This window comes from Plecotus auritus (assembly GCF_963455305.1).
Source record: "Plecotus auritus genome assembly, chromosome: X".
Classification (NCBI taxonomy): Eukaryota; Metazoa; Chordata; class Mammalia; order Chiroptera; family Vespertilionidae; genus Plecotus; species Plecotus auritus.
Genome location: NC_137784.1, coordinates 846,344 through 869,754, shown reverse-complemented (window position 1 = coordinate 869,754; position 23,411 = coordinate 846,344). Strand labels below are relative to the sequence as shown.

Genomic DNA, 23,411 nt, shown 5'->3' with positions numbered 1-23,411 from the left:
GAAGAGAGAATAAATTTGCTCCAACCCACGGGCACCCTCAAAATACACACCGAGCCGCCCTGGCCGGTGTGGCTCAGTGGGTAGAGCGCCGGCCTGCGGACGGAAGGGTCCCGGGTTCGATTCCCGGTCAAGGGCACAGGCCCGGGTTGCTGGCTCCATCCCCAGGAGGGGACGTGCAGGAGGCAGCTGATCCATGATTTTCTCTCATCATCGATGTTTCTCTCTCTCTCTCTCTCTCTCTCTCTCTGTCTCTCTCTTCATCTCTCTGAAATCAATAAAAAAAATATATATTTTTTTATTGATTTCAGAGAGGAAGGGAGAGAGAGAGAAACATCCATGAGGAGAGAGAATCATGGACCGGCTGCCTCCTGCACGCCCCCACCTGGGGATGGAACCCACAACCCGGGCATGTGCCCTTGACCGGGAATCGAACCCGGGACCCTTTAGTCCACAGGCCGAGGCTCTACCCACTGAGCCACACCGGCCAGGGCTAAAATATATATATATTTTAAAAATATATATATATAAAAATTATATATTTTAAAAATATATATTTTAAAAAAAAAATAAGTCAGCCCTGGCCGGTCCCGCTCTGTGGATAGAGCGACTGTGGACTGAAGGGTCCCGGGTTCGATTCCGGTCGGGGCACATACCTGGATTGCAGGGTCCTCCCCAGCCCAGGCCCTGTCCCGGCAGGTGCAGGAGGCAACCCCTCAACGTGTGTCTCTCACATGGATGTTGTCTCTCTGCCTTTCCCCTCTCCCTTCCATGTTTCTCTCTAAAAATCCACGGGGAAAAAAAATATCCTCGGGGTGAGGATTCACAAGAACAACCACAAATAAACACACACACACACACACACACACACACACACACACAGAGAACAGCCCCAGATTCCAAGGCATCCCGGGCGGCTTACAAACCGAATTTTGTGGAATTGAAACGTGAAATCCCGCCCTGGCCGGTGTGGCTCCGTGGATAGAGCATCGGCCTGCGGACTGAAGGGTCCTGGGTTTGATTCCCGGTCCAGGGCACATGCCCGGGGGTGCAGGCTTGATCCCCAGTAGGGGGTGTGCAGGAGGCAGCTGGTCCCTGATTCTCTCTCATCATGGATGTTTCACTCTCTCTCTCCCTCTCTCTCTTCCTCTCTGACATCAATAAAAAATATACACGGAGTGGCCAGATTATGATGATCTCGGAACGCATAATATATATATATAGAGAGAGAGAGAGGAGAGGAGAGAGAGGAGAGAGAGAGAGAGAGAGAGAGAGAGAAAGGCTCGGTGCATGAATTCGTGCCTGGGTGGGGTCCGGCCAGAAGGCCAGGGGGAGGGGACGTGGGCGGTTGGCCGGCCTGCCTGCTGGTCGAACTCCTGGTCGAGGGGACCATGTGCATATCAGCCTTTTATTCTATAGGATAGACACGGAGTGGCCAGATGATGATGATCTCTGAACGCATAATAATCTGGCCACTCCGTATATGTGTGTGTGTGTGTGTGTGTGTGTGTGTGTGTGTGTGTGTGTGTGTATATATATATATATATATATATTAGAGGCCCGGTGCATGAATTCGTGCATGGGTGAGGTCCGGCCAGCCTGGCCAGGGGGAGGGGACATGGGCGGTTGGCTGGCCTGCCTGTTGGTCGAACTCCTGGTCGAGGGGACCATTTGCATATTAGCCTTTTATTCTATAGGATCGACACGGAGTGGCCAGATGATGATGCGTCCAGAGATCATTAACCTGTGGCCACTCCTGTATATTTTTAAAAAATGTGAAATCTCAGAACGGCTGACGGAGTCTCAATGATCTTACCCTGTGCCGGGACCCCCCCCCCCCGTGGACGTCCAGGGAGATGGGACCCCGAGATCCACTATCCAGCCTCGGCGGGCGGAGCCTGGGGAGCATTTGGGCAAGTGCCCTGTGATTTAAAAATACACATTTTTTTTTTTTCTGCGTTCCAAGAGCAGCAGACACAGAGGCCATTCCTCGAGGCCAGCCATTCACCGATGCCATCCAAGTGTCACCGGAAGAGAGTCCATCTCCTACAGAAATGCCTGGGCCGACGCCAACATCCTCCAAGGATGGGTCGTGCGCCCTGGCCGGGTTGGCTCAGTGGATAGAGCGTTGGCCTGGGGACGGAAGGGTCCCGGGTTCGATTCCGGTCCAAAATAATAATAATAATAATAAGTAAATAAATAAAATAAACTATAAATCAATGTAAGAAAATATCCTTGGGGGAAGATGAACCAAAAAACAAACAAGTAAGTAAATAAAATAAAAATTGATGGGAAAAAAAAATCTTGTGGTTCTCTCTCTGTCTCTCTCTCTCTGTCTCTCTCTCTCTCTCTCTCTCCTCCCCCCTCCCCCCAACTTCCACCCTCTCTAAAAATCAATGGAAAAATATTCCTGGGTGAGAATTAACAACAACAAGTAAATAAATAAAATAAAATAAAAATCAATGGAAAAAGCCGAAACCGGTGTGGCTCAGTGGATAGAGCGTCGGCCTGCGGACGGAAGGGTCCCGGGTTCGATTCCGGTCAAGGGCATGGACCTTGGTTGCGGGCACATCCCCAGGTGGGGGGCGTGCAGGAGGCAGCTGATGGATGTTTCTCTCTCATCGATGTTTCTAACTATCTATCCTCTCCCTTTCCTCTCTGTAAGAAATCAATAAAATATATTAAAAAAAAAAAATGTCCTAGGGGAGGATTGACAAAAATGAATAAATATCAGTGGCAAATTATCCTCGGGCGAGAATTAACCAAAAAAAATAAGTCAATAAATAAAATGAAATATAAATCAATGGAAAAATATCCTTGGGTGAGAATTAACGAAAAAAATAAGTCAGTAAATAAAATAAAATATAAATCAATGGAAAAAAATATCCTTGGGTGAGAATTAACCAAGAAAACAAGTACACAGATAAAATATAAATCAATAGAAAAATATCCTTGGGTGAGAATTAACAAAAAAAAAAATAAGTCAATAAATAAAATAAAATATAAATCAATGGAAAAAAATATCCTTGGGTGAGAATTAACCCGAAAAATAAGTAAATATGTAAAATAAAATATAAATCAATGGAAAAACATCCTTGGGTGGTCATTAAGAAAAAAAAAAAGGTTAAATAAAATAAAAATCAATGGAAGAAATATCCTCGGGTGAGGATTAACCCCAAAAAATAAATAAATAAGTAAATGAATAAAATAAACTATAAATCAATGTAAAAAAATACCCTTGGGGAGGATTCACCAAAACACAAACAAGTAAGTAAATAAAATAAATAAAAATGAATGGAAAAAATATATCCTCGCGGGAGGACTGACAAAAATACATACAGACATACATACATAATTTAAAAATATATATTACATAAAAAATAAATTAAATTTTAAAAAAAGAAAAGAGACCCCCAATGAGGAGAGGGATGGGGGAGCCATTCAAGGGACCTGGGAGGGCTCAGAGGGTGGAGGGGTGCGGGGGGGGGGGCGGTCCAGGGGGGCCGGGGGGGCGGGGCCGGGGGAGGGGGCGTGGCGCTTGGCCTGGTCCCCTCCCCCCCGCGAGGTCCGCAGCCGGAACCCCCTCGGCCCCGCAGCCCCTCCCCGGGTCGCTCCCGCCCCGCCCTCCCTCCCCCGCCCCGCGCCCCCCACCGCGCGCCCTGCAGACAGACGGGCTGCGCGCTGCGCCCCGCGCGGCCGGGCGTCCACCTGTCACCGCCGCCGCCGCCGCCGCCCAAGTTATTGGGGACCAAGCCGGGCGGGCAGCGAGGAGGAGGAGGAGGAGCAGGAGCGGGAGGAGCGGGAGGAGGAGGAGGAGGAGGAGGAGGAGGAGGAGGAGGAGGAGGAGGAGGAGGAGGAGGCGTTACGTCCTGGCCCATGGCCACCCTCCCCGCTCGCCGGTCGCCCGCGCCCCCCCGCGCGCCCTCCGCGCGCCCCGCCTGGCCGGGCCCGGTGGTGAGAGCGAGCGAGCGAGCGCAGGCCGAGCGCGCGGGCGCCCGTCTCCCCCCCCGTCCCCCCCCCCCCCACCCCCGGGGGCCGCACGAGCCACTGCGGCGGCGGCGGATGCGGCGCGGGGCCGGCGCGGGGGCTCCGGGCGCGCTCGGGGGTCGTGAGCGCAACGCCCCGCGGCCCCCCCCCCCCCGCCCGCCCGCCCGCGCGCCCCCCGCCCGCCGCGCGCCATGCAGTCGCTCATCTCGCCGGTGACCAAGGCGATCCTGGTGGCCCTGTTCATCTTCGCCATCCTGCTCATTCTCTACGTGATCCTGTGGTACATCTGCCGGGATGTGGACTGCGACCACGGCATCTGAGCGCCCGGGGGGGGGGGGGACCCCCTCGCCGGGGATGGGGGACGCGCCCCCCCAACCTCGGGCCACCACCCCCCCCCCAACCCTCCCCAACTCACCGCTGCCACCACCTGCCTGTGACCTTCAGGGCGAGAAGGCGACGCTGGTGAGTCCCCTCCTGCGGTTGTCGGCGGGGCCAGAGGATGGGGAGTCCCAACTTCGGGGAAGGACGCGCGGCGCGCGCGCTCGGGCGCGATCCGGGAGCGGGACCGTCTGGCCCCCCCCTGGACTCCCCCACGGGGGCGCAGGACACGGCGAGCGGCTGCAGGTGGCTGTTGGTCTAGGGGGGTTGGGAGCCGACCTGCTGTACGCGCCCCCCGCGCCCCCCCCCCCCAGCTCCCCACTCCCCCTGCGTCCCCGACACCCCGGTGCCAGTCCCGCCAGGCGCCTTGGGGAACCCAGTCCGCCAAGCGCTCCTGCCTTGGGTTGCCACCTGCGCAGTGGCCGGAGGCCGAAGGGGACCCAGGTCTCCAGAGGTTTTGCCTGGGAGAGTGGGGCCGGGGGGGACCCCCTCTGAGAGGTCCCCCCACACACCCCCCCCCGTATCCCCTCCAGCCACGAACCGCTGGGCTAGGGGGAGCGCGTATGAGGGAACGGGTGGCAAGGACCGCAAAGGACGAGTGGATGGATTCTTTGGGGGAACCCTGGAAAGGAGGGCTGAAGTGTGTTGCCAGGACAGACGCCCCAAGAGGCGCAAAAGCTTGGGGACCCGGCTTCCCCCCCGTCCCCGCCCCCCCCCAGGCCCCCTGAGAGGAGACAGACCCCCGACAAGAATCAAGCTTCGCCTTCCTTCCACGCAGGGCGCCCAGCAAGTTTGGGATTGGAAATACGATCGTGTTGGCCCGCAAAATGCCTCCTCTGAGCAAGGACCTGCCCATAAAGACACCCCTGTGTACGCGGGCTGCCCCCCAAATGTATGCGTCTGCAGACAGCTGCCATCCAGGGGAGCAGGGACGTTTTGGGGTGACCCCCTCGCGCCCCCCCACCCCCCTTTGCAGGCTTGGGTGCCCACCTCTGCGGTATGGCATTCAAGTTCCTGCCTTATTTTATTTTATTTTTTAATTCCTTTATTCCCCCCCCCGTTCCCAGCCACGCGAGGGTTCAGGGGCCCCTAAAATCCTTCAGCTACTCAAGGGGCTCGGAGTGTCTGAGGTGTGTGGGGGGGGTGTGATTCGCTTTGGGGGGCAGAGTGGGGGGAGAGGAGGGGCCCGCGGGCAGGAGGGGGGGGTTGTCTCCGGGGCCGGTGAAATCAGGCTTGAAAGTCCGGGTGCATTCAGCGATGTCTACAGCCCGTGGCCAGGATGCATGCTGGGAGGGGGAAGAGGGGAGACCCACTTTTTTTTTTTTTTTTTACTTATTTATTTTATCTTCACCTGAATTTTTTTTTCATTGATTTTTTTTTTTTTGAGAGAGAGAGAGAGTGTGGAAAAGAGGCAGAGAGAGAAAGAGAGAGAGAGAGACATGGATGTGAGAGAGAGAGAGAGAGACATCCATTGGTTGCCTGCCACACTCGCCCCAACCAGGGCCAGGAATCGAACCCGCAATCCTTCAGTCCACTGGCCGTAACTCTGACCACTGAGCGAAACCAGCAAGGGCGAGGGAAACCCATTTTTAAATATATATATATATATATATATATAGATAGATAGATAGATAGATATAGATATAGGTAAAGATATATAGATATAGATATATATATAGATATAGATAAAGATATATAGATATAGATATAGATATAGATATAGATATAGATATAGATATAGATATAGATATAGATATAGATATAGATATATATCTTTATTGATTTCAGAGAGGAAGGGAGAAATACAGAGAGAGAGGGAAACATCCATGATGAGAGAGAATCATGGATCGGCTGCCTCCTGCACGCCCCCTCCTGGGGATGGAGCCCACCACCCGGGCAGGTGCCCTGCCGGGGAATCGAACCCTGACCTCCTGGTTCACCGGTCGACGCTCGACCACTGGGCCACGCCGGCCACAGGGACTGGGTGGACGTGGCCACAGACATGCTGTCCCCGAATGAAATATGTGTCTGTAGAGGCCCTATCCCAGCCCACTCGCCTGCAGGACCCAAAGCTCCAGGTGTATGCAACTCAGTCCTAAAAATCCTATAGACTAAAAGCCTCCTATGCTAAGTGTCCGGTCGTCCGGTCGGCCGTTCAACCAATCACAGCGTCATATGCTAATGATATGCTAAGGCCGCTCAACCGCTCGCTATGACGTGCACTGGCCACCAGGAGGCAGATGCTCCGACCAGTAGGTTAGTTTCCTGCTGGGGTCTGGCCGATTGGGACTGAGCGAGACGGGCCAGACCCGCCCTGGAGCCCTCCCGCGGTCCCTCCCCGGCTGGCCAACCTCCTGCGTCCCTCCCCGGCCCCCATCGTGCACCGGGGGGTCCCTCATCCTGGCCTACGCCCTCTGGCAATCCAGGACCACTTGGGGGATTTTGGAGAGCCGGTTTCAGCCCGATCCCGCAGGCCAGGCCGAGGGGACCCCTCTGGGTGCACGAATTTGTGCACCGGGCCTCTATTTAACAATAACAATGCCCTCCACTAGCCAGGTTGGCTCAGTTTATAGAGCGTCGGCCTGCAGACTGAAGGGTCCCAGGTTCGATTCCCGGTCAAGGGCACGCACCTCGGTTACAAGCTTGACCCCAGCCCCGGTCGGATCAAGCATGTGGGAGGCCACCCATCAATGTGTCTCTCTCACATCGATGTTTCTCTCTCTCTCTGTCTCTCTCCCTCCTCCCACGTTCTCTAAAATTCGATGGGGAAAAAATGTCTTCAAGTGAGAATGGACAAATATTTCTGATGGATTTTCGGAGCCCCTTGCTGTAGGTGACATTAGCTTTGGCAGAAACAGGATCAAAGGCTCAGTGGATGCCTGGCTGGTGTGGCTCCGTGGTTGAGCATCGACCTTAGAACCAGGAGGTCACGGGTTCGATTCCCGGTCAAGGGCACAGGCCCTGGTTGCGGGCTCGAACCCCAGGGTGGGGCGTGCAGGAGGCAGCCGGTCCGTGATCCTCTCTCCTCATGGATGTTTCTCTCTCTCTCCCCCTCTCCCTTCCTCTTTCTAAACTCAAAAATAACATATTTTTTATTTTCATTTATTTATTTTTTTAAGATATTTTTATTGATTTTTTTTACAGCGAGGAAGGGAGAGGGAGAGAGAGTTAGAAACATCGATGAGAGAGAAACATCCATCAGCTGCCTCCTGCACGCCTCCTACTGGGGATGTGCCCGCCACCAAGGTCCATGCCCTTGACCGGAATCGAACCCGGGACCCTTCCGTCCGCAGGCCGACGCTCTATCCACTGAGCCACTCCGGTGAGGGCTATTTTTTAAAAACACAAAAGCCCTGGCCGGTGTGGCTCCGTGGATGGAGCGTCGGCCTGCGGACGGAAGGGTCCCGGGTTCGATTCCCGGTCAAGGGCACCTGCCCGGGTTGTGGGCTCGATCCCCATTAGGGAGATGTGCAGGCGGCAGCCGATCCGTGATTCTCTCTCCTCATGGATGTTTCTCTCTCTCTCTCTCTCTCCCTCTCTCTTTTTCGATGAAATCAATAAAAAATATTTATTTTTTATTTTCATTTTTTTTTTAAAGAAAAGGGACATTTTAGGATATCCAAAGTGTTACCCCTGCCCTGGCCGGTGTGGCTCCGTGGATAGAGCGTCGGCCTGCAGACTGAAGGGTCCCGGGTTCGATTCCCGGTCAAGGTCACGTACCTTGGATTCAGGCTTTCTGGCCCAGGTTGGGGTGCGTGTAGGAGGCAACCAATCGGAGTCACTGTCCCATTGATGTTTCTCTCTGTCTCTCCCTCTCCCTCCCACTCTCTCTCTTTATAAAAAAAAAAAAAAAAGAAAAAATATCCTTGGGTGAGGATGAACCAATAAAACAAACACACACATCAAATCCATGTGATCCAGTCAGATTCAAAGCCTGGATATTTTATTTTATTCTATTTATTTTGTTTTATTTTATTTTTTATTTTATTTTATTTATTTTTTATTTTATTTATTTATTTTATTCCATTTATTTATTTTGTTTTATTTTGTTTTTTATTTTATTCAATCGAGGTAAAAGGAAAAAAACCTCCAAAAAGCTGGAAAGAGCCCTGGCTGGTGAGGTCAGTGGTTAGAGCGCCCGCCCGTGCATGTGAAGGGTTTCGGGTTCGATTCCCGGTCCAGGGCAGGTCCCTGGGTTGCAGGTCAATCCCTGGCCGTGATCCAGGCCTGCTTGGAAGGCAACCAATCGATGTGTCTCTCTTTCTCATTGATGTTTCTCTCCCTCTCTCTCTCCACCCCTCCCTTCCACGCTCTCGAAAAAATCAATGGAAAAATATATCGTCCGGGGAGGGTTAACAAGCAAATAATCAAACGGAAAATGCTGGAAAGGACTTGGACATTTTATTATTTTTTGGGGGAGCCACTGGCTTTTTTCAAAAAAAATCTATTTTACTGATTTTTTTTTTTACAAAGAGAGGAAGGGAGAGGGAGAGAGAGTCAGAAACATCGATGATGAGAGAGAAACATCCACCAGCTGCCTCCTGCACGCCCCCCGCCTGGGGATGTGCCCGCCACCAAGGTCCATGCCCTTGACCGGGAATCGAACCCGGGACCCATCAGTCTGCAGGGCCAGATGCTCTATCCACTGAGCCACCCAGCCAGGACCCCAATGCCTCATTTTTTTAAAAAATATATTTTTATTGATTTCAGAGAAGGAAGGAAGAGGGAGAGGGAGGGAGAGAGAGAGAAACATCCATGATGCCCCCTACTGTGGGATCGAGCCCACAACCCCGGGCATATGCCCTTGACCGGGAATCGAACCCAGGACCCATCGGTCTGCAGGGCCAGACGCTCTATCCACTGAGCCACCCGGCCAGGACCCCAACGTTTCATTTTCGAGGGACCAGCCAGACGAACCCAGGTTTCGCCCATAAATAAAAACGATGTCTGACACACAGGCCCTGCCCCCCGCCTCAGGGGCCGACCAAAGAAATTTATTGCCGGTGCATTAATTCTCCTGACAGCAACAAGCCCTATGAAGATCACCCCAATTATTCAGAGCTGAGACACCCAGCCCAGGGACAGGGGGGGGAGGTGAGGACGAGGGAAGACAGGTGTTACATCAAGTTCACGCCAACGGCTTACCCCCAGGCCTGCATGCTGGGGCGTGTGCCTGGGGGGCGTGTGTGCATGCGTGTGTGTGTGTGTGCGTGTGTGCATGCGTGTGTGTGCGTGTGCGTGTGTGCATGCGTGTGTGCGTGTGTGTGTGTGTGTGTACGACACACCTCACAACCACTTGCCTTTCTTTTCCTTATTATTATTATTATTATTTTAAATATATTTTATTGATATTTTTAAAGAGAGGAAGGGAGAGGGATAGAGAGCTAGAAACATCGATGAGAGAGAAACATCCATCAGCTGCCTCCTGCACACCTCCCACTGGGTATGTGCCCACCACCAAGGTAAATGCCCTTGACCGGAATCGAACCCGGGACCCTTGAGTCCGCAGGCCGACGCTCTATCCACTGAGCCAAACAGGTTTCGGCTATTATTATTATTATTATTTTAAATCCTCCCCCGAGGATATTTCTCCCCTTGATGTTTAGACAGAGAGTGGGAGAGAGAGGGAGAGGCAGACAGAAACATCGACGTGAGAGACACCCATCGATGGGTTGCCTCCTGCACGCGCCCCCGACCGGGGCCCAGGCCGGGGAGGTGCCCGCCACCGAGGCACATGCCCTGGACCCGGAATCGAACCCGGGACCCTTCGGTCCACAGGCCCAGGCTCCGTCCACTGAGCCACACCGGCCAGGGCACAAGCCTTGATTTTCTATTTTTAAACGTTTTCAATCACATTTCTGTTCTCAGCCCTCGACGACGCTTTCGACATAGGACTTCTGTTCGTGTTGTATAAATTTTAAAAATATATGTATATTGTAGTTCAGCCGGCGTGGCTCAGGGGTTGAGCGTCGACCTAGGAACCAGGAGGTCCCGGGTTCGATTCCCGGTCAAGGGCACAGGCCCGGGTTGTGGGCTCGATCCCCAGGAGGGGGCGTGCAGGAGGCAGCCGATCCATGATTCCCTCTCCTCATGGATGTTTCTCTCTCTCTTTCCTTCTCCCTTCCTCTCTCTGAAAATCGATTTTAAAGTATTAAATATATATATATTATATTAAATGTCACATATTAAATGTTGTTATGGGTTTCAAAAGAACTCCTTAATATATATACATACAAATATATATAAATATATATATATATACATATATATATATATATATACACATACAAATATATATATATACACACACACACATATATATATATACACATACACATACTAGAGGCCCGGTGCACGAAATTCATGGGTGGGGGGGTCCCTCAGCCCAGAATGCACCATCTTGCAATCCAGGACCACTGGCTCCTAACCATTCCCCTGCCTGCCTGATCGCCCCTAACTGCTCTCCCCTGCCTGCCTGATCACCCCTAATCACTCGCTTGCCTGCCTGATTGCCCCTAACCACTCTGCCTGCCTGGTCGATCGCCCCTAACCACTTGCCTGCCTGCCTGATTGCCCCTAACCACTCTCCCCTGCCTGCCTGATCACCCCTAACAACCTCTGCCTGGGCCCCCGCCACGGTGGCTTCGTCCGGAAGGACGTCCGGAAGGTCGTTTGGCTGTCTGGTCTAATTAGCCTATTACCCTTTTATTAGTATAGATAGGCGCCACCCACACAGGTTCCATTTTAAAAAAGAAACCACAAGTTGGGCCCAATTTTTAAGTCAATATGGACCATCATGGGTTATAAAAAGTGGGGAAAGAAGTCACTGAATGAGTTTTTTTTCTGTGTTTTGGGAGTTATTTTTCATGTTTGCAGCGTCAGAGAGACACAAGCTGGCCCCAGCTGGCGTGGCTCCGTGGACAGAGCGCTGGCCTGCGGACTGAGGGGTCCAGGGTCCGATTCCCGGTCGAGGGCACGTACCTCGGTTGCAGGCTTGACCCCTGGCCCCAGTTGGGGTGCTTGTGGGAGGCAACCAATTGACGTGTCTCTCTCACATCGATGTTTCTCTCTCTCTCTCTCTCTCTCTGTCGCTCTCTCTCCCTCCCACTCTCTCTAAGAATCAATGGGGAAATATCCTCGGATGAGGATTTTAAAAAAACAAGCCCTGGCCGGTGTGGCTCAGTGGATAGAGCCTCGGCCTGCTCGACCGAAGGGTCCCGGGTTCGATTCCTCAGGGCACATGCCCGGGTTGTGGGCTCGGTCCCCAGGAGGGGGCGTGCAGGAGGCAGCCGATCCATGATTCTCTCTCATCATGGATGTTTCTCTCTCTCTCTCTCTCTCTCTCTCTCTCCTTCTCCCTTCCTCTCTAAAATCAATAAAAATATACTTAAAACATAAATAAAAATAGCTCTAGCTAGTTTTGCTCAGTGGATAGAGCATCGGCCTGCAGACTGAAGGGTCCCGGGTTCGATTCCCGGTCAAGGGCACATGCCTGGGTTGCAGGCTTGATCCCAAGTAGGGGGCATGCAGGAGGCAGCTGATCCATGTCTCTCTCTCTCTCTCTCTCTCTCTCTCTTTCTCTCTCTTTCCCTTCCTCTCTCTGAAATAAATTAAAAAAAAAAAAAAATATATATATATATATATATATATATATATATATATATATATATATATATATATTTAAAAATCAATGGGAAAATATCCTCGGGTGAGTATTAACCAGAGAGAGAGAGAGAGAGAGAGAGAGAGAGAGAGGTGCTTTATCCACCATCCTATCCGCATTTTTGCCTCTGAAGCCGAGGCTGTGGGTGTGAGCCCCGAACACACTCCACTTTGGATCCCATATTGGGCCCATGGTTGTGGATCAGATCATACACCTTCCTAGAACTCAGCCTTAAGCAGGGCAGACACTCGCTGCCCCAGATCCGCCCGCGTGGCCTGGCTGCTGGCTGCTGGCTGCTGGCACTTTGCTTTTGCTGGGAAACAGCTGTGCCAGCCCCAGGGAGCTGTAGACAAGGAGGAAAATGGGGGATGTCGGGGAGCGGGGTGTTCTAAGAGCTTCACACCCCAACCTTGAATCCACGTAGCTCCCAAGGGTGCAAACCCCTATGAGCAAGATTCTTAGGCAGAAATGAAACATTAAAAAAAAAAAAAAAAAAAAAAAAAACCTCAGCCCTGGCTGGTGTGGCTCAGTGGATAGAGCGTCGGCCTGCGGACTGAAGGGTCCCGGGTTCGATTCCCGGTCAAGGGGGGCACAGGCCCGGGTTGCAGGCTCCATCCCCAGGAGGGGGCGTGCAGGAGGCAGCCGATATCCATGATTCTCTCTCCTCATGGATGTTTCTCTCTCTCTCTCACCCTCTCCCTTCCTCTCTGACATCCATAAAAATATAAATATATTTTTAAATGAAATGAGCCCAGGCCGGTGTGGCTCAGTGGATAGAGCGTCGGCCTGCGGACTGAAGGATCCCGGGTTCGATTCTGGTCAAGGGCACGTACCTTGGTTGCGGGCACATCCCCAGAATTAAAAAAAATTAAAAAAAAAACAGCCCTGGCCAGTGTGGCTCAGTGGATAGATAGTCGGCCTGCGGACTGAAGGGTCCCGGGTTCGATTCCCGGTCAAGGGCACATGCCTGGGTTGCAGGCTCCATCCCCAGGAGGGGGCGTGCAGGAGGCAGCCGATCCATGATTCTCTCTCCTCATGGATGTTTCTCTCTCTCTCTCTCTCTCTCTCTCTCTCTCTCTCTCTCTCTCTCTCGCCCTTCCTCTCTGAAATCAATAAAATATATATATATATATTAAAAAGATCACGGTAAAATCTCTGGGAATCTGTTCATTTTATTCATTTTTCTTTTATTTTTTTTCCCCTTTGATCACACACCCTCCCCCCAACCCCTCCACCCCCGGGTCCTCTTCTTATAATCATTCACTAAAGTGTGTTTATTGTCTGTCTTTCTAATCTATCTTCCATTTATGGATGAAATATGTGTAGTCTTTATTATTATTATTATTATTATTCCTAGAGGCCTGAGTGCAGCAAATTCATGCAAGAGTAGGTCTTCCTTCCCACCTGCCAGCACCCAGGACCCGGGCTTCCTCTGGAAGGTCATCCGGAAGGATGTCCGGAAGGACGTCAGGTCTCATTAGCATATTATGCTTTTATTATTACAGATTATTCATCTTTATTGTTGAACGTATTACAGATGTCCCCCCTCCCTTTCCCCCACCCCCCCCTCCCCGCATTGTCCCCTTCTTCCTCACTTCCGCCCCGGGCCCGGGTCTTCCCCACCCTATTGTCTGTGTCCGTGGGTGATGATGCATCGACGCATACAAGCTCTTTGGTTGATCTGTTCCCACCCCCCCCCCCGCCCTCCCCCTCCCCCACCCCCACCCCCCACCTTCCCTCTGAGATGCCCACTCTGTTCCATGCTTCTGTGTCTCTGCATCCACACCGTTCATCCTCTTATTTTGCACCTTAGGTACCACGTAGGAGTGAGGTCATGAGTTCCCGAAATAATTCGGATAGATTAGCCTTTTCCCGGATGTATCACTCGCTAGTATGTTCTCCCATACAGTGGGCTCCTTTTTCATTTACTTTTTATTTTATTTTATTAAAGATTTTTCAGTCCTTTTTCTGATGACTTTCTATATCTTCATTTTTTAAAAAATATATATATTTTTATTTATTTCAGAGAGGAAGAGACAGAGAAAGAGAGAGAGAGAAATATCAAAGATGAGAGAGAATCATGGATCGGCTGCCTCCTGCACGCCCCCTACTGGGGATAGAGCCTGCAACCCAGGCAGGTGCCCTTGACCGGAATCGAACCCTGGACCCTTCAGTCCACAGGCCGATGCTCTAACCACTGAGCAACACCAACCAGGGCTCATTTATTTTTTCTTTTATTTTATTTTTAAAAAGATTTTCCAGCCCTAACCGGTTTGGCTCAGTGGATAGAGCGTCGGCCTGCGGACTGAAGGGTCCCGGGTTCGATTCCAGTCAAGGGTATGTACCTTGGTGGCGGGCACATCCCCAGTAGGTGTGCAGGAGGCAGCTGATCGATGTTTCTCTCTCATTGATGTTTCTAACTCTCTTTCCCTCTCCTTTCTTCTCTGTAAAAAAAATCAATAAACTATATTTTTTTAAAAAAAGATTTTTCAGTCCTTTTCCTGGTGAGTTTCTATATCTTAATTTTTTTAAAAATATATTTTTATTGATTTCAGAGAGGAAGAGAGAGAGAGAAACATCCATGATGAGAGGGAATCATGGATCGGCTGCCTCCTGCACGCCCCCTACTGGGGATGGAGCCCGCAACCCAGGCAGGTGCCTTTGACCGGAATCGAACCCTGGACCCTTCAATCCGCAGGCCGATGCTCTAACCACTGAGCCACACCAACGAGGGCTCATTTATTTTTTAAAAAATATATTTTTATTGATTTCAGAGAGAAGGAGAGAGAGGAACATCCATGAGGAGAGGGAATCGTGGACCGGCTGCCTCCTGCACGCCCCCGACTGGGGTTCGAGCCCACCACCCAGGCAGGTGCCCTTGACCGGGAATCGAACCCGTGACCTCCCGGTTCCTAGGTCGATGCTCAGCCCCTGAGCCAGGTCCTCTGACCTCGAGTGTTTTTATCTCTGACTATTTCCAGGATGAGGTGCCCCAGGGAGGAGCTGTCTTGTCCCCCAAGGAAGTCTATTTAGGAAATCATTATTCTCCTTCTCTTGGAATACTAATTTAAAAAAAGAAGAAGGCCCCAGGCTGTTCCCCGGCACTCCGGTTTTTATTGAGTCCAAACTACTATAAAGAGAGGCCGCTTCCCCTCCCAGCACAGTGACCTGATTCGGGGCCTATATTTTCCCCGTCCGGCCTGGCGTTCCCGGCGGAGGGCACGTCAGGATGCTGTGTTTTCAGCCAGTGCGTCCCTGTCTGGGGAGAAGACAAAAATAACACACAACAGCAGGAGGGGCCCCCAGGTCACCCTTCATTTCACCGGGGATGTCACCTTTAATCGCTAGAGTCCGGGATGCTGACTTATGTGTATCCCACTTAATATTTCTGGGGTTGTATCTCTATTTTATTTTATTTTATTTTATTATTTTATTTTTTTTATTTTGTTTTATTTTTTATTTTATTTTATTTGTTTTTTATTTTATTTATTTTATTTATTTATTTTATTCTATTTTATTTATTTTGTTTTATTTTATTTAATTTTATCTATTTAATTTTATTTTATTTTATTCTATTCTATTTTATTTATTTTGTTTTGTTTTATTTTATTTCATTTTTTATTTTATTTTATTTATTTTTTATTTTATTTATTTTATTTATTTATTTTATTCTATTTTATTTATTTTGTTTTATTTTATTTAATTTTATCTATTTAATTTAATTTAATTTAATTTTATTCTATTCTATTCTATTCTATTTAGTTTTATTTTATTTTATTTTATTTATTTTTTATTATTTTATTTATTTTATTTATTTATTTTATTCTATTTTATTTATTTTATTTTATTATTTTATTTATTTTATTTAATTTTATCTATTTAATTTAATTTAATTTAATTTTATTTAATTTTATTTTATTTTATTTTATTTTATTTTATTTTATTTTATTTTATTTTACTTTATTTGTATCCACTGTTTTACTTTTATCTGTAATGAGAGGCCTGGTGCACGAAATTCATGCACTGGGGGAAGGGGGTCCCCTCAGCCAGTTCTGCGTCTGGGAGCCCTCAGGGGATGTCCGACTGCCGTGGAGGTGATGGAGGTGGGAGAGGCTCCGGTCACCGCCTCTGCGCTCGCCAGCCTGTGGGAGGGCACTGACCACCAGGGGACAGCTCCCGTGTTGAGCGTCTGCCCCCTGGTGGTCAGTGCGCGTCATAGCGAGCGGTTGTTCCGTCGATTTGCATATTCGCCTGTTGTTATATAGGATACATTTTGATTGATTTCAGGGAGGAAAGGAGAGGGAGAGAGAGAGAGAGAAACATCAATGGTGAGAGAAAAAAAAAATCATTGATCAGCTGCCTCCTGCACGTCCCACATGGGGGATTGAGCCTGCAACCCGGGCATGTGCCCTGGCTGGGAATCGAACCGTGACCTCCTGGTTCATAGGTCAACAACGCTCAACCACTGAGCCACACTGGCCAGGCTATATCTCTCTTTTTAAAAATATATATATATATACATGGAGTGGCCAGATTATGATGATCTCTGAACACATAATAATCTGGCCACTCAGTGTGTGTGTGTGTGTGTGTGTGTATATATATATATATCTATATATCTATATATATAGATATAGATATATAGATATATAGATATATAGATATATATATATTAGAGGCCCGGTGCATGAATTCGTGCATGGGTGGGGTCCGGCCAGCCTGGCCAGGGGGAGGGGACATGGGCGGTGGGCCGGCCTGCCTGCTGGTCGAACTCCCGGTCAAGGGGACCATTTGCATATTAGCCTTTTATTCTATAGGATAGACACAGAGTGGCCAGATGATGATGCGTTCAGAGATCATCCTCATCTGGCCACTCCATGTATATTTGTATTGATTTCTGAGGGAGGACTGGAGAGGGAGAGAGAGAGAGAGAGAGAGAGAGAGACACATCAGTGATGGGAGAGAATCATGGATCAGCTGCCTCCTGCACGCTCCACACTGGGGATCGAGCCCGAAACTCAGGCACATTGAGGTCAGAGAGATTGTGGTGCTGTAAACGTGTGACGACGGAATTAGGAAACGCGGGGTGACCCAAAATTTGAGCATTCCCATTGGCTACCGTGACGCCTGGGCCAGGGACATTCTTTCCTTAAATTTATTTATTTATTCATTTATTTATTTATTTATTTATTTACTTATTTATTTATTTATTTATTTAGAGAAAAACATTGATTTCTTGTTCCACTTATTGATGCATTCATTGGTTGATTCTTTTAAAAATATATATATATATTTAAATAGATTTTATTGATTTTTTACAAAGAGAAAGGGAGAGGGATAGAGAGTTAGAAACATCAGTGAGAGAGAAACATCGATCAGCTGCCTCCTGCACGCCCCCCACTGGGGATGTGCCCGCAACCAAGGTACATGCCCTTGGCCGGAATCGAACCCGGGACCCTTCAGTCCTCAGGCCGACGCTCTATCCACTGAGCCAAACAGTTAGGGCATCCAATTCATTTTATGTCTTCCCAATTTAGCATCAGGCCTGGTAATTCATGAATTAAAAAAAATTTTTTTTATTGATTTCTTAAAAAATATTTTCTTTTATTTTTTTTAATATATTTTTACTGATTTTTTTTACAGAGAGGAAGGGAGAGGGAGAGAGAGTCAGAAACATCGATGAGAGAGAAACATCCATCAGCTGCCCCCTGCGCGCCCCCCACTGGGGATGTGCCCGCCACCAAGGTACATGCCCTTGACTAGGAATCGAACCCGGGACCCTTCAGTCCTCAGGCCGACGCTCTATCCACTGAGCCACACCATTTAAGGCTATTTATTTATTTATTTTTTTTTTTTTTTTTTGAGAGAGAGAGCGAAACATCGATTTTTTTGTTCCACTAATTGATATGCATTTTTGCTTGATTCTTGTATGTTCCCTGACCGGGGATCGAACCCGCAACCTTGGCAACTTGCGAGATGATGTCACATGCACTTACTTCCTGTGGCGGTTATGACGTATGACCCCACGTCATCCTGAACTTAGGACCTGAATTCAAAATGAAAGGAGAAGGCCGGTTCCTTAAAGGAATTTCAACCAGAGCATCTTTTCTCGCCTCACCCAGTTCCTAGGGGCGGCCGCATCCCTTGGCCCCTGGCCACACGTCACTCAGCCCAGTCTCCATGGCAACAGCGTCTCTTTGCTGTGGTACCCTAGCCGGATCCTCTGGGATCATCTCTCCATCCCTTAACCCCTTGGTCCCTACGGCCTGGGGGGGGGGGGGGGTCACAGACACAGACCCCATTATCCTTGGGGGGACACGATCCAGCCACGTGCATGGTCGACTGGCCAATATCGTCATTTTCCAAGACGAAATTGACCCCAACTCTTAGCAACGCAGAGGGTTCCAGGCCCGCCAATCAGGATCCAAGCCCCGCCCAGCTGGACCCAAGTCCAGCCAATCAGAAGGTCAGCCCTGCCAATCAGGAACCCCCCCACCCCAGCCCCACCCAGCTGGACCCCAGTCCCGCCAATCAGAATCCTACTCCCTCCAATCAGGACCCAAGCCTGACCAATCAGAAGGCCAGCCCTGACAATCAGGAACCCTGCTAACCCCGCCCAGCTGGACCCCATCCCACCAATCAGGACCCCAGCCCCTCCAATCAGGACCCCAGCCCCGCCCAGCTGGACCCCAGTCCCGCCAATCAGGATCCTACTCTCTCCAATCAGGACCCAAGCCCTGCCAATCAGAAGGCCAGCCCTGCCAAGCAGGATCCTCCCCCCCACAGCCCTGCCCAGCCGGACTTCCAACCCCACCCATCAGGACCCCAGCCCTGCCAATCAGGACCCCGGCCCCGCCAATCTGGTCCTCAAATCCGCCAATCAGGAACCCAGCCCCGCCCAGCTGAAACCAAGCCCCTCCCATCAGGACTCAGTCACGCCAATCGGGAAACCCAGCCCCGCCATGTGGGCATCAGCCCTGCCCAGCTGAACCCAAACCCTGCCAATCAGGTCCCCATACCCGCCAATCAGGAACCCAGCCCAGCCCAGCCGGACCACCAAGCCCCGCCCACCCTGACAAGCTGACCCATGGACTTAGGGGCAGGCATTGGGGAGCCAGGGAGTCCCCCAAAGACCAAAATGTCCCGTGTGATTAAGAGAAGAAGGAAAGCCTGGCCGGTGTGGCTCAGTGGATAGAGCGTCGGCCTGCGGGCTGAAGGGTCCCGGGTTCGATTCCGGTCAAGGGCATGCACCTTGGTGGTGGGCACATCCCCAGGTGGGGGCGTGCAGGAGGCAGCTGATGGATGTTTCTCTCTCATCGATGTTTCTAACTCTCTCTCCCTCTCCCTTCCTCTCTGTAAAAAATCAATAAAATATATTTTTAAAAAAAAAAGAGAGAGAGAAGGAGGAAATCCTGGCCAGTGTGGCTCAGTGGTTGAGCGTCAACCTAGGAACCCGGAGGTCAGCGGTTCCATTCCCATTGTGGGCTCGATCCCCAGTAGGGGGCGTGCAGGAGGCAGCCGGCCCATGATTCTCTCTCATCATAGATGTTTCTCTCTCTTTCTCCCTTCCTCTCCAAAATCAATTAAAAAATCACATACAGATTGATTTTTAAAAAGCAAAGCTCAGTAAGATGAAGTATGCTATGTGCTATGTGCTATGGTCTTAGTTTCTGGAATTAACCATGGGTCGTTGCAGACCCACGGCTGTGTCTTCCAAGTCTTAGTCCTGGAATTAACCAGGGGGCCCTGATTCCTCCTATTTTATTTTTTAAAACTATTTTATTGAGCCGGTTTGGCTCAGTGGATAGAGCGTCGGCCTGCGGACTGAAAGGTCCCGGGTTCGATTCCGGTCAAGGGCATGTACCTTGGTGGCGGGCACATCCCCAGTGGGGGGTGTGCAGGAGGCAGCTGATGGATGTTTCTCTCTCATCGATGTTTCTAGCTCTCTATCCCTCTCCCTTCCTCTCTGTAAAATATCAATAAAAAATATATATATATTTAAAAAAAAACACACTATTTTATCGAGCCGGTGTGGCTCAGTGGATAGAGCGTCGGCCTGCGGACCCGAAGGGTCCCGGGTTCGATTCCAGTCAAGGGCACAGGCCTGGGTTGCGGGCTCCGTCCAACGTGCAGGAGGCAGCCGATCAAGGATTCCCTCTCGCATGTATGGGAGTGGGGTGGGGGAGGGGGGGCAATGGTAAGATATGTACACATATAATACCTTAATAAAAATTTGAAAAAAAAATTTAAAAAATATATATATCTATATTTTAAAATGAAAAAAAAAAAAGGATTCCTTCTCATCATTGATGGTTCCATCTTCCTCTTCCTCTTCCTCTCCCTTCCCCCCTGAAATCAATAAAATATTCGTACTGGGAATCGAGCCCACAGCTTGGCCCGACCGGGAATTGAACCGTGACCTCCTGGTTCATAAATCAGTGAGCCACAGCGGCCGGCTATTCTTGTTTTACGTGTAACATTTTTTAATTTTTTTTTATTTCTTTATGGATTAAGGTATTACATCTATGTCCTTATCCCCCCTCCATTGACCCCCACTCCCCCCCCGACTCATGCCCTCACCCCCCTGTTGTATGCATCCATTGATTAGACTTCTATGCATGCAGACAAGTCCTTTGGTTGATCTCTCCCCCTCTTCCCCCCACCCTCCCCTGCCTTCCCTCTGAGGTTGGACGGTCCGACCGATGCTTCTCTGTCTCCGGATCTGTTTTTCTTCATCAGTGTATGTTGTTTGTTCGATTCTGCCCATGAGTGAGATCATGGGATATTTATTTATCATTTCTCCGACCGGCTTATCTCGCTTAGCATCCTGCTCTCCGGGTCCCTCCGTGCCGGTGCAAATGATAAGAATTCCTTCTTTTTCACAGCAGCGTAGTATTCCGTGGTGTATAGACGTACCACCGATTTTTTTTTATATATTTTATTGATTTCTTACAGAGAGGAAAGGGAGAGGATAGAAACATCCATCAGCTGCCTCCTGCACACCTCCCGCTGGGGATGTGCCCGCAACCCAGGCCTATGCCCTTGACCGGAATCGAACCTGGGACCCTTGAGTCTGCAGGCCAACGCTCTATCCACTGAGCCACACCGGTCAGGGCACATACCACCAATTTTTAATCCACTCGTCTGCTGATGGGCACGTGGGCTGTTTCCAAATCTTAGCGATGGTGAATTAATAAAATATATATATATATATTTCAATCCCCAGTGGAGGGCGTGCAGGAGGCACCCACCTATCCATCTACCCATCCATTCATCTGTCCACCTATTCCTTCATTCGTTTATTAATTCAAATATTTCTTTATGGATTTCCAAGAGAGGAAGGGAGAGGGAGAGAGAGATAGAAACATCCGTGAGGAGAGAGAATCATGGATCAGAGGCCTCCTGCACGCCCCCGACTGGGGACTGCGTGAACCGTGACCTCCTGGTTCATAGGTGGACGCTCAGCCACTGAGCCACACGGGCCAGTCCTGGTTCCTTTTAGGTAAACTAGATTTGGGGGGAAGGCGACCTGGGTGCTGCCTGGAGGGATTTCTCCCTCAGCTCACCGTGTCCTTTTTTTTTTTATTTTTTTCTTTCTCCTCCCACCCCTGTAGGGTCCCTGATGGGATGGAGGATTCCCTCTGGCACCCGGGGGTGCCCGGCGCTCACCTGTTCTCCAGATACCAGCCGAGAAGTTCTGACCACACCCCCATCTTGAGCCACCACGGGCCAGGACTCCAAGGTGGAGTCAGGCTGGAAGCTGGACGTCACTGCCCAGGGATGGTGTAGGCGCCCCCAGCATGCTTTGCAGCTGTTCTCTGGGGGTGAAGCCAACGTGGGGGGGATGCCCACTGTGAAGATGAAGGCCATCCCCCCCACCCCCCTGTCAATCACTCATCTTGAGAAGCCATCACCAGGCGGGCAGGACTCATGGGCCTCCGTCACCTCCATGCGCCCTTGGGGGCCCACCCAGCCATCCCCGTGTGCCGGCCCGCCTGGCCCCTCAGACAACCCCTTCCCTTCGTCCCTTTGTGATGTTTGCAAAAAAAAGCCTGTCCGTTGTGGTTAGTCCTCGTTCATGGGGTCCCGTCATTCCTGGATGGAGAAATCCAGAGAACAATTCACTTCCGGTCGTAGCATCCCTTAGAGGGGGCCACGCGCACTCGATCTCAGATGCAGCTCGTGACGTCACCGTTGTCCCCCCACAAAAAAACAAACAAACAAAAACACCCAGTGCTTTCTGGCTTCCCCGACCTCAGCCCGTTTCCAGGGAAAAGACGCGAAGAGCCCCAGATATTTTTCTTTTTTCTCTGTGTTTAATGTATTTTCTTTTTCATTACTTTATTTTTTAAATATATTTTTGTTGATTTCAGAGAGGAAGGGAGAGAGAGAGAGAAACATCAATGATGAAAGAGAATTATCCACCGGCTGCCTCCTGCCACGCCCCCTACTGGGGACCGAGCATGCAATCAGGGCATGTGTCCTGACCAGGAATCGAACCCGTGACCTCCTGGTTTATCGGTTGATGATACTCAACCACTGGACCGCACCAGGACCGGGCTGTCCCAGATATTTCTACCGGCCTGTCGTCCTCGCAAGAAGACACCGTGTTCTGGCATCGACGACGAAATCTCGACATTTTCAGACTCCGAGACGTTGGACGCAGAACGTTCTGGAACATTCTAGAACATTCTAGAAACACCTCCAGCTTGAGTCTTACGTGGGAACTCTGCGTGGCATCACGTGGGACAGTTCTGTGTCCTGCACTTTGTCTGAAATCCAAGCGGGAGGCAATGGAAATCTCGGTGGGACCTCCAGTTAGGGGGCCAGGGTGAGCCCCTCTCTACGAGCGCCCCCCCATCCCATTTTGTACACTCCCCTCAATGCTGCCTTCGTCATTCTGTCCGCACGTGTGGTGTGTATTGTCTCATAGCTTGAGCCTCTCCGTGTGGAGAGAGGTCCCAAGATCAAGCTCACACATTATGGCTATTCCAGAAAATAAAATATTTTTGAAATCACACACCATGGGGTACGGCTTTTTGCGTCACCACGGGAACAAAAAAAAAAACCCAAGGCAGCCACAGCGGCTGTGGCTCAGGGGTTGAGCGTCGACCTACGAACCGGGCGGTGACAGGTTCGATTCCAGGTCAGGGTACATGTCCGAGTTGGGGGATCAATCCCCAGTGGAGGCACCCACCTGTCCATCTATCTATCCATTCATCTATCCACCTATTAATTAACTCATTTATTAATACATCCATTAATGTACCCATCCACCCATTTATTCACCATCCATGCATCTGTCCATCATATGTCCATCCATCCATCCATCCATATATCCATCCATCCATCCATCCATCCATCCATCCATCCATCCATCAATCCA

General features: G+C 50.2%; 1 long non-coding RNA gene across 1 annotated transcript; it reads left to right on the top strand.

The window, feature by feature from the left end:
* Positions 1 to 4,093: 4,093 nt before the first annotated feature.
* On the top strand, positions 4,094 to 23,045 carry LOC308239605. Its single transcript, XR_013959749.1, has 2 exons — positions 4,094 to 4,446; positions 21,640 to 23,045. It is a non-coding gene; the product is annotated as an uncharacterized lncRNA (long non-coding RNA).
* The last annotated feature ends 366 nt before the right edge of the window (positions 23,046 to 23,411 follow it).